A 12,007-nucleotide genomic window follows, 5' to 3' on the forward strand; every position below is an offset into this window, starting at 1 on the left:
AACTGTTTAAAGACTTGAAATGACTTGACTTGAACTTATGGGCCAGTGACTCGAGACTCGACTTGGACTTGCCTGTCTTTGACTTGGGACTTGACTCGGACTTGAGGTCAAAGACTTGAGACTTACTTGAGACTTGCAAAACAACACGTTGGTCCGACCTCTGTCCAGGAATCTGATATAGACGCTATATCACGCTTACATCACAAACCAGAAAGACATTTGGAAACATGCGTTGACAACTTCGCGGTAGTAAATCTGACAAAATCTTTAAAAAAAGAGAAAATAGCGCAGTTTTCTTCATGTACATGTCACTGTAGCGTTCCGTTATGTTTGATTAATCCAGGAGTTTTCAAATTAACAGCTACTTTTTATTTTTAATTTAGATTCCAGGTTTGAAATTATCCAAATGATTCTAGTGAAGGTGTCTGGAGTTTAAAAACACAGTGGGGCATTTCTTGTTTTACCACATGACATCACAAGGTGGAACAGAGCGTTTTCAGTTTGATAGAAGAACTCTGCCTAAATATGCAGGGTTTGTGTGTTAAACATGTGTAAATGAAACAACAATCAAGGTATGTGTTTGATGAAGATACATTATAAAATAGATCAGAAAAGGTCGCACTATGGTAAGTAAAATTGTACTAACTAACAATATACTAGTACTACTACTTCTCAAGTCAGGGGGTACTTGGAGTGTTTGACAAAGCTTTGGAGGTACTTGAGACAAAAAAGTTTAGGAATCATTGGGCTAATCAACAATTCCAACCATACTTCAGTTTTCATCATTTCCCCACTAACACACAACTCTGAGCCGCACTGGGTACATGTGATTAGAAAAGACGAGGCGCCAAATTCAAGATAATTCCAAACAGCACATACGTCTGCAGTCTTCATTTTACTGCTGATCACATTTATTTCAGTGGGTTTGATCACAGTCGGTCGGCGAGTCCAGTGTCGGGAACTACACCGGAAGTTATCATTGCATGTTTCCAAACGTCTTCCTGGTTTGTGACATAAAAAACGAATAGAGCCCATTGTCACAAAACTGATTCAAAACAATTGGACTTATTCAATTTCGTGATAATATCTATGGCAAAGTATTAGGGCTGAAGGATCTATTCGTTTTGGATCGAAAATCGCGACAACACAATTTTGGGAGTGTCAAGACCGTGTTTTTTTTTTTTTTACAGTGCTCCTAAAGGTCAATCATCAGTGCAAGATTCTGGTAAGTTTCTGTGATGTTCATGTGCACTAAAATTCTGATTTGAAAGAAATCTAAAAAAAAATTGCAACATCTGCCAGAAAAATCACAATTCAATTTTTTCTTAAAATCGTTCAACCCTACAAAGTACGTAAAGCTTTCAATACTGTAAAATGTTTTTTGCCAGACAAATCCAGACTGCTATTTCTCTGGATTTTTTTTACACAGATTGATCTCAGTCTGGTCCCCACTTCTTCTGTTGCAACTTGAGCCAGAACCAAACAAAATAGTCCAGTCAGATTTGTTATTTCAGTGACACATGGGAAACGAAGAAGCAATTCTCTGACTGAAGGAGCTACAGGATTTCAATGATGATGCACACTTAACATGTAAATAAAATGTAGTTAGCACCCTGTAAAGATGTATAAAACATAATATGGAATTGTTTTATTCTAGTCTCATTTTGGACACTCAAAGTCGAGCCCTGCACCCGACGCAAAACAGTGCGACGCGGGACACATTTTGAAAGCTCAATGCGGGCTCACAAACTAAATGAGTGTAAAATAAAATCTACAAATGATGAATGTTTGCCTTTCATGCATAATTTGAGCTGGATATTTTATTTGGCATTAATAAAAACATTTTAAGCAACCTAAATTTGTGAATGTGGTCTAATCTTTTAGACAAATCCTTTCCTCTTTGCCGTGTTTGACAGATCTTAAGAAAGCGGACGTCCACATCTTGCGGGACTTGTGGGCAGGAACGGGACAAAATATTGCAGAAGCGGGTGGGAGTGGGACTGAAAATGACAATTCTTTGCAGGAGCAGGAGACTCAAAGCAGTTGACTTTTGAGCATTTTTCTTCTTCATTCTACTGTGCCTGCCCCTGTAATTTTTAGTTATTTATTTCCTTTTAAGCAGCCATATTTATTTTGATATGAACAGGCCATTCACGTCCCTGATTGGCTAATCCACCTGTCAATCACACCCATCTGAAATCGGGGAGATTCACCGGTGACCATACTCACATCTTTGCAAAGTAATGAAGAAGTGTGTATTAAAAAAAGTTGTAATTGTGATTTAAATGGTTACAAGATGACATCCTAAGACTAAGTAAACATGAAATATACAGCGCTATATCCAACTGTACACTGCACCTTTAAACAGCATTCTCAAATCAAATCCTCCACATGTCAACAGTGATGTTTTCATTTCACACAAAACTCAAAAAAATAAGTTGTGAATAAATTGTGAATTGCAATTGTCAGTCTAAAACATTCCCATCATACATCAGTGGAGTTTGGACAAAGGCAAAAGGGAAGTGTGGGGTTAGAAGTCAGGTTCAGAAATGATCAGAAAATGCAAAAATAGAGAAAATAAAATAACATAAAAGAAATATATCATTACTTTGTTATCCCAAGCTCATGTTCTCAAACGGTGAGTCAGTTCAAATGAGACCGGACTAAACCAGGTCTGCAAGCAGAGGTGGGTAGTACTCAGTTACATTTACAGATCTTTTACTTTTCAGAGTACATACTTGAATCAAAATTGTTATTGAAGTAACAATACTCTTACTTGAGGTGTTTCCTCTTCCCACTGTAAGTCGAAAGTGACAAAAGTTTTATGTGATAATATGAAATGATTTGAACATTTGTGTTTCTCCTTCAGTTTTTCTCATTTATGTGTCTGTCCTTTGAAAATACCAGATCTTGTGCATTATTTAAAGTTCTGTCCTTCAAATTACATGAACTTAGAATTATAAATCAGACGTTGTGTTCTGACAGTTAGTCTTTAAGTTACTCTTACTCGAGTAGTAGTTTCCCAAATACATTTTAGTCTTGTTTACCAAAACCACTACTCAGAGGTGGGACCAAGTCATTGTTTTTCAAGTCTCAAGTCTCTGACCTCAAGTCAAGAGTCGAGTCCCAAGTCAAATACAGGCAAGTCCAAGTCCAGTCTCGAGTCACTTGCTCATAAGTCCAAGTCAAGTCCAAGTCGTCTGCTTTGAGATTCAAGTCATGTCAAGTCTTTAAACCAAAGTACCAAATACAGATTAGATTTTTCAATTTATATGAAAGTTAATTTATATGAAAGTTAAAGTAAGTTGTACTTAAAAATTCATGGTAGCGTGAATCCTTACGCTTAGAATAGAAATAATTCAGATTTAAAAGAGCTAAATAACAGTTATTTTGTCATGAAGGATCATATTCTTTGTAGTTCCTTCTGTTTTACTGTATTGTACTGTATTGTACAGTATTGTACTGTGTATTACTATAGTACATTAGAGGACACCACATCACAGTACTTCAGTTATATCCAAAGTGACACAGAAGCAGGAGGGACATGTTCCAGTTTATTCATGCAGTATTAGTATCTTCTAGTATCCTGTAGTGAAGTATTCTCTAAAAACATGTATGTTTTTAGAAGCATCAAGTCTTCTCAATTCACAGGGCTCAAGTCCGAGTCAAGTCCCAAGTCATTAACTATCAAGTCCAAGTCAAGTCCCAAATCTTACTCCATTGACTCCAAGTCAAGTCTCAAGTCCTAAAAATGGTGACTCAAGTCTGACTCTAGTCTAAGTCACAATTCACCACCTCTGCCACTACTTTATACTTCTACTTGAGTAATATTATTTTGAAGTAACGTTTCTCTTACTTGAGTGCAATATTTGGTTACTCTACACACCTCTGTCTGCAACTCAGACCTGAATAATTTTAAGTATGTACGAAACAGTTTGTCTTCCCCTCACCATAAGCCAAACTCCACCAAAAATAAAACCTAAAGGTGCATTGTGTAACTTTTCTGATGGAGGGTCATCAAATGCTTTTCTCCGTAGAGATGTTATTGCTTTGTCCAGAATGTTTCGCATTAAACCTTTCTATCTTCATGGAGACCAAACCAGGCAAGTTACAGGTCAGATCTGTGGAGAGGTGAACCCGCTCACAGTCAGAATGTCTTTTTTCTAGGTCTTTTTGAGCTTTAAAACCATCAATAATTGAATAAACATAAAGTACAGCTGTTTAAAGTCATACTTTGGAACATTCCAGGCAGAGCAATGACATCTCCATAGAAACAAGCAGGTGACGGACCCCCAACCAAAACAAAACCAAATACATTTATGAACCAACAATACCAAAATATAACCTTTGCATTGAATATTATCGCTACGACAACAATCAATCTAACAGTCTCAGGGCAGTTAGGCACATATTTCAATGACACAGAACACGTTGAGAAAGGACTACAAAAACTACAAACATGGCCGCCGTGATGGGAGATGTGTAGAGTTGATGGTAATGGCGATTTATGAGTTAGATTCTACAGGTCTAGTGTCTCCATGGAAACCCCGAAGGCTTTCCTCCAATATACAAACATTTATTTGTTTATTTACGTCACACTTTTAAAGGGAAAACTGCTGGTATCACTTAAAACGCAACATTTTGGTGTGGGTTTTTGTACAAGATGTTACAAAGAATACACAAAAATGTAGAAAGAAATTTTTAAGGGTTCTATATTACACAAAAAAATTCACTCATGTGAGCTTTAAGACACATTAGAATGTTGTTACCTCCTCGAAAACAGACTTGGAGTTGTGTTTTGTTTCATTCACACGTTTGAGTAACAATTTATTATTAGTATGTTTATATCTCCAAAGCTCAAAATGCTGTTCCACCTTGTGATATCATGAAGTAGTTTTCAAGTGAACTTTTACCTTTTGCAGAGGTGGTGCTACCATTAGGCAACAGTAGGCGACCGTCTAGGGCCTGCGAACCTGGAGGGGCCCCCAACCAATTGCCCTCAGTGTCACCTATGGCCGAGGCCTCAGAGCAATTTGATTTTCTCTCAATATGACAGACATTAAATGAGAGTAGTTTTACTTTTAAACAAGAATACACCATCAAAATAGTATCTGATTGTCAAATATATTTTAACTGTCAAAGCATCTACCCTTTCACGTTAGAATGGACTTGTCATCTTGACCCTGATTTAAACATAATCATAATCATAATCATACATAATGGATATAAACAAAAATGTAACTGTACTCAGAAAAAATAAAACTACTTTCAGTTCTGGTTATCTAGTAGGTGACCAAACTAATAAGACAAGTTTCCAGTCCATTCTAATTTAAATAAAGATGTGCATGTCTCATAAACAATGGGAAAAACAGACAATAAATATAAAAAAAATGCAACAAACCCCCCAACAAAACAGTGCATTATAGTGAGGGAGACAAACTCAAGTTCGCCTAGGGCCCCCACATTGCTAACTCCACCACTGACTTTTTGTTCAGTAGAGATTGATTATTCCTGGGCTGAAATTATCCAGATTCTGACCAGGAGTTTGGATCATTTCAACCCACAATTAACTATTCCTAGGATTTAGACCAGAATTGGATAATTTCAGTCGTGGAATAATCAATCCTGGGCTGAAATGATCCAAATTCTAGTGAATGTGTATGGAGTTTAAAAACACAGTGGAGCATTTCCTGTATTACCACATGACATCACAAAGTGGAGTGTTTCCTGTTTAAGAGAAACCTAAATCTGCAGGGTTTGTGTGTTAAACATGTGTGAATGAAACAAAACACAACTCCAGGTCTGTTTGTGATGAGGAAACATTAGAACATAGATCAGAAAATAGTGTAACATAGGCCCTTTAAATGAAATTATTTGACTTATTTTGGCCTCTGATGATAAGTAACACATTGTAAATCACGGTTGGAATGGTTTTGTTGGACATTTGGTGCAGTAGACACTTTTTGGCGATGTGTTTTGATGAGTGGTGTTTACAGCTCGGCAACAATATCAACGTTCTCTTCCATTCATTTTAACGAGACAAAAATAAAAACATGAATTTGATGTTTGTAGTAATGAAGATCTATTTGACAATTTCTTTTTCCAATGTTAAAGATACACTCTGAGACTTTTCTGGTGTTGAGGGTCCGTCACCTGGTTGTCGCCATGGAGATGGTGTTGCTTTGCTTGAAATGTTCCACAGTACAAACTTGTCAGTCTTTAAGGTCCTATATCATTATTTCCTAAAGACTGGGTTGCGACCTTCAGGTGGGGAGGAAGAAATTTTTTTGGGTCGCCTTGTCACGAAATGCATGTAGGTCTGCAATATACAGTTGTACAAACTATTTTGTTGCAATATTTCTGGTTCAATTGAAAGAAAAAGAAACGGGCTACATTTAATGTCCAAATAGGCGACTTATGGATCATTTTATTGCTGCTTCAATGACTGTTTTTCATTGTTTAAAAATTGAGTAATACTAATTGTTAAGAGACACGATCACTCAGTCAACAATAAAATATCCTCGTTAATGTTCACCTTTATTTTGTGATTTACGAATAATGTCTATTGACTTGGGTCGTGAAGGTTTTTGACTTTTAAAATATGTGTCCCCAGAAAACAAGTTTGGGAAACACTGTGCTATATTACACAAAACTGACTCTTGTGAGCTTTTAGCCATGTTAAAATGTTGTTACCACCTCAAAAACATTGATTGTGTTTTTTTCATTCACACACGTTTGAGTAATTCTTTATTAGTCTGTTTACATCTCAGAAATGCTCTGTTCCACCTTGTGATGTCATGAAGCTGTAGTTTTCAAGTTAACAACTCCCTTTACGTTTGGTTCAGTAGAGATTGACAGTTCCAGGGTTGAAATTATCCAAATGATTCTAGTGAAGGTGTATGGAGTTTACAAACATAGTGGAGCACTTCCTGTATTACAACATGACATCACAAGGTGCAACAGTGTTTTCTGTTTGAGAGAAGAAAGCCAAAATGTGCAAGGTTTGTGTTGAATGAAACAAAACACATCTCCAGGTCTGTTTGTGATGAGGAAACAACATTATAACGAGGATCAGAAGATAGTGTAGTATGAGCCCTTTAATGGAGGTGCTACAGGACCAAGTTACAAGTCAGATCTACGGAGAGGTAAGTCTGCATGTCTTGTATAACAGTGAAAACAGCTGCCATACATCATACAGCTGTTACATGCCGTTGTGGAAAAAATTATATACATCGGGCTTCGCAAATGGATTAATTATATCATCAAGAGATTTTTTTTTTTTCCACAACACATGCCATACTGTGGAGTATTCCAAGCAAAGTAACAACATCTCCATGAAACAAAAGTTGACAGACTACGCACCAAAAAAAGTTACACAGTACTTAGTTATGGTGATTTTTGTGGCGGTCTATGGATTTGTTGTGACTATAGCATCCATAACTTTTGTACAGTACTTCTTTATTGTTTCATTTAACCCTAGATGCTACAGGAGGCTGCTGGGTAAATAAAATAAAAAAAATGTTGTGAATATTATAATAAAGGACCTACATTACACAAAATTGACTCTTGTGAGCTTTAAATCATGTTATAGCGCTGGAGTTGTGTTGTTTCATTCACATGTTTGAGTAACCCTTTATTATTAGTCTGTCTACATCCCCAAAGCTCAAATTCCACCTTGTGATGTCATGTAGTGGTAGTTTTCAAGTTAACAGTATGCAGGGTTTGTGTTTTAACCACGTGAATGAAAGAAAACACAACTCCAGGTCTGTTTGTGATGATGAAACAGAGATCAGATATGGGCCCTTTAAGATAATATTGATGGTTGATTTATACAAAAATATAAATAAATTGGATCCAGATTTTTGTATCTTTCATTTCTTTCTCATCTCCACAAACGGCAAGTCACTTCTGAAGCCATCTGGGGTGGTAGAACAAGTCTGAAGTTGTGAGTGTGCTGTGTCCTGCGCTAAAGATCAGAATTTGGTTCGGAAAAAGAGAAGTCGATGTTCTTCAAAATCCTCCCATTCACAAATGTAGATCTTATATATATTGTATATTAGGTAGGGCTGTAACAATAATCAAAATATCGCAATATCGTATCGTCAAAGTTCTCACAATAATATCATGGACCGTCACAATATATCAAATTACAAGTATAAGTAATTATAAGTCTCTTTGTTTAAATTAAGAATTATAGTGCAGCAATAGCTAAAAAAAAAGACAAAGGGGACTACATAGACCATGATCCTTTGCTCCATTTCAGTGTAAACTACAAGAAGTCTTCATTTGGATATTGTTACATCCCATATCATGAGCTTTCCTACGATATTGCAATAAATATTGTATGTGTGACGATATCGTATAGTGAGACTTGGATATCGTTACACCCCTAATATTAGGGATGTAACGATATCCAAATCTCTCGGTACAATATTATCTCGATATGCATCTCACGGTACGATATTTATTGCGATATTTTGGAGAGGCTAATATAATTGTAAATGGAACACTTTTTTTCTTTTAAAATACCTTGACAAGATTTTGATGTGAATTATTTTTGTCATAATCCCAATAATTCAAGTAAAAACATATTTCTTCATGTTGTTTACACTGAAATGAATCATGGGATATGTAGTTCTCTATGTTTATAATCTGTTGCTACTATAAAACAATGCATTTAAGCAAAAAAACTTGTGATTTGATATATTGTGACAGCCCACGATATTATTGGGAGACTTTTGACGATACAATATCATGATATTTTGGTTATTGTTACATCCCCATTATATATGTAGTAGGAACCAGTGCATTACATACATACATTCAATGATACATTTTGGTTTAAATACAGAGTGTCTGTAATTTTGGCTATAATTTTTAAAGATGCACTATGTAACTTTTCGATAGAGGGTCTGTCAACTGCTTGTTTCTATGGAGATGTCATTGCTCTGCCTGGAATGTTCCACAGTATAACATTAAACAGCTCTACTTTACATTTATTAAATTACAGGTGGTTTTATTATTTATTATTCAAAAATACCTAGAAAAACAAACATTCTGACTGAGCAGGGTTGCCTCTCCACAGATCTGACCTGTAACTTGGTGTAGTTTGGTTTAAACATTCTGGATGAAGCAATAACATCTCCATGAAGAAAAGTGTTTGACGAACCCTCTACCAGAAAACTTACATAATGCACTTTTAACTCAGAAAATCATACAGTTCAACACATCATCCTTGTTCACAGATTAAATTGTTGTGAAAGGTGAACTTAGTAGCTTTCTGGTTGAGTTTTTTTTTTTTTTTTTGCCTGGAATGTTCCACAATATAGTATTAAATCTATCTATACATATACAGGTTAGCAAGTGACACCAAAAAGCCAAATTACATGTCAGATCTGTGAAGAGGCAACCACACTCACAAATACTTTAAGGTATTTTCACGCAGTATAAACACCTGTAACTATATAAATACATTTAATGCCATACTGTGGAATATTCAGACCATAGACTGTATATATAAATGGACATAGCGAGCATGGGTTCCATCGACAAACCCTTTACTATTATCTCCATAACTGCTGCTAAGAGCCTTGTCATTTTGGTCTTAAAGAGCCACTAAACACCAAAATCACTTTTTTCTACTGACTAACTGTTTAAAGGGGTCTAAAATAGAAATGTTTACCTATTCCCGGCTGTATTTTGGCATTTTAGTGCATATTTGTCAAAAAGCTGACTTCTGGGTCAAAAGCTGAGTCTGTACCAGCCTCTTTTGAATCAACTACAGCCGAGACATTTGAATTTTCAGGTTGGACTAACGGCTGCCAATTTGAGTCCCACTGTGTCTGGAGAAAAGGGAAACGGCATGTTCCAAGCACAAATGTCCACTCTGTTTCAAAGTCCAGAGCCGGTCCACGCTATGTTGGATTGTTGTGGCTGTCAGTCAGCTGTCAATCATCGTTCCAGAGCCCGCCCACACCCGCTCCCCACAACCCGCCGGGCACAGCCTACTCTGGAGAATTTTTCTGATTTTGTTTAGGGGTGGAGTAAAGCTTCAGGACGTTATTTAATGGCTCTTTAAAATGTTGATATTAATCTGCTCTACATAATTCTGGGTTTTTTTTATTTCGCTATTTTGTCCGTAAATTAAAATATCAGCATTAATAACAGACACATCAGGCTCCTTCTGTTCCTCAAATCAGTCCCGCTGGTGTTACACGCAACAGGTTTGATTTGCAGCGTTACCTTCAGCAGCCTTGCTGTTGAATTGGCTGATTGGCTCTTTATATAACCACTAGGGATGCAACAATATTCGATATAATATCAGATCATTCAATACTGGTGTCACGATTTGATACACGTGTTCAGTCGATATGAATGTGTCCCACACTGTGTTGTAACTTATTTTGGTCAGAAACAAAAACAGTTATCGCAGCGTCCTTCCCAAAAGCAGCAAGAAAACTGCTCCTTAGGGACTTACAGCTGAAATATTCTAACAGAGTTGAGTTTTATTTTTCAGTCACTTTTTATTATATGCTGATAGATTCAGGAATGACAAAGATATTCACTTTTAAATACTTTAGAATAGCTTTTGTCTTCACATCGGCTTCCATCAAACACGCTCGTACATCACGTGACTTGTGATGTACGTGATCATTTTCTCAGACTCTATCTCATAAGTTTTACTCAGAAAACGATCTGCTGAGAGATTTCTTTGTAATATAACATCGTTTTAGTGTCCAGTTAGAATAGGGGAGAGCGCGGTGTGTCTGTTAAGAGCACAGACGTAGCAGGGCAGTGTGGGAGGAGCTACTGTCTGTCTCTGCTGGAGGGGGGCATCGATGCATCTTTAACAACCGCAAGCCTCAACTAGCTTCATTTGACTGTCGAACACTATGGATGATGTCAACTCACTTATCCACTTCTTTATACAGTCTACAGTTCAGACAAAGCAATAACACCTCCATGGAGACAAACCAGAAAAGTTATGTAGGTCACCTTTAACCTTACACTTTACGTCCATTTGGAGAGTGAATATTTTTAGGGGCGGGCACATTGGTTTACTTACAGAACCAAAAAAGAAAAATTTAATACGCCGTGCTACTTTGCTACCCAAACTGTACATTACATCACTTTTAAAAACGCCAAAAAATCCAACATCTTACTAGTATCTGGACCACGTTTAGAATGTCGCAGTGGTCCCTTTCTATTTCACTACTCCTATAGTCACCACATTAAGGAGCACAACATTACACGAACAAGAGAACCTGCTAAACTTACTCAGAACAGGAGAAGTCGAACATGGCGGATGGCTACAGCATGTGGGTGGGTCATGTACTATGGGCAGTGACACGGGGAAGAACACTGTGCTTGTTAGCCTAACTTTAAAGGAGACATATCATGCAAAATTGACTATATTATGAGTTTTATGTTGTAATAATGGCGATCCCTCATTATTTGCTTACTCAAGAGTTGTTTATGAGTAGGGTGACCAGCAGACTTATTGATTTTCTCAGTTTTATACAAGAAATGTCCCTACTCTTGACCAATTTGACCAATGACCAATACACAAAGAAAATGTGACTATACTGGCTCACATGTTCGTCATGAATGGTCTCTGCAGAACAATTTTCCTTAATTAAGTTTCACAATTTTATTATTACCAGCCACCAAAAAAAACAGGGATGTCCCAGTTTTCTTAATTTTTGAAATTCCGGTCACCCTAATTTTGAGTGATTCATGCATGTTTGAGTAGTATTGTCCTGCATTTGAACTTTTAGAAAATTTCTGTTCCTATTCCTACCACCTATCCCCACCCATGGCCATTTTTGCAAATATTAATCGATCAGATTATAGACCGTTTTTAAAAATAAAGTGCAGTATTTTTTCAGTGAGGTTTACAATGTTTGGACAAATGTTGCAGGTTTACAACAAAATACATGCAAAAACATACTACGTCTTTTTAAAGGTCCCATTTTAATCCTGATCCTGAACTCTTAGCAATTTTGCA

The sequence above is a fragment of the Boleophthalmus pectinirostris genome, unplaced genomic scaffold (assembly GCF_026225935.1).
Source record: "Boleophthalmus pectinirostris isolate CB_2022bp ecotype Guang Dong unplaced genomic scaffold, ASM2622593v1 HiC_scaffold_5, whole genome shotgun sequence".
In the NCBI taxonomy this organism is placed as follows: Eukaryota; Metazoa; Chordata; class Actinopteri; order Gobiiformes; family Gobiidae; genus Boleophthalmus; species Boleophthalmus pectinirostris.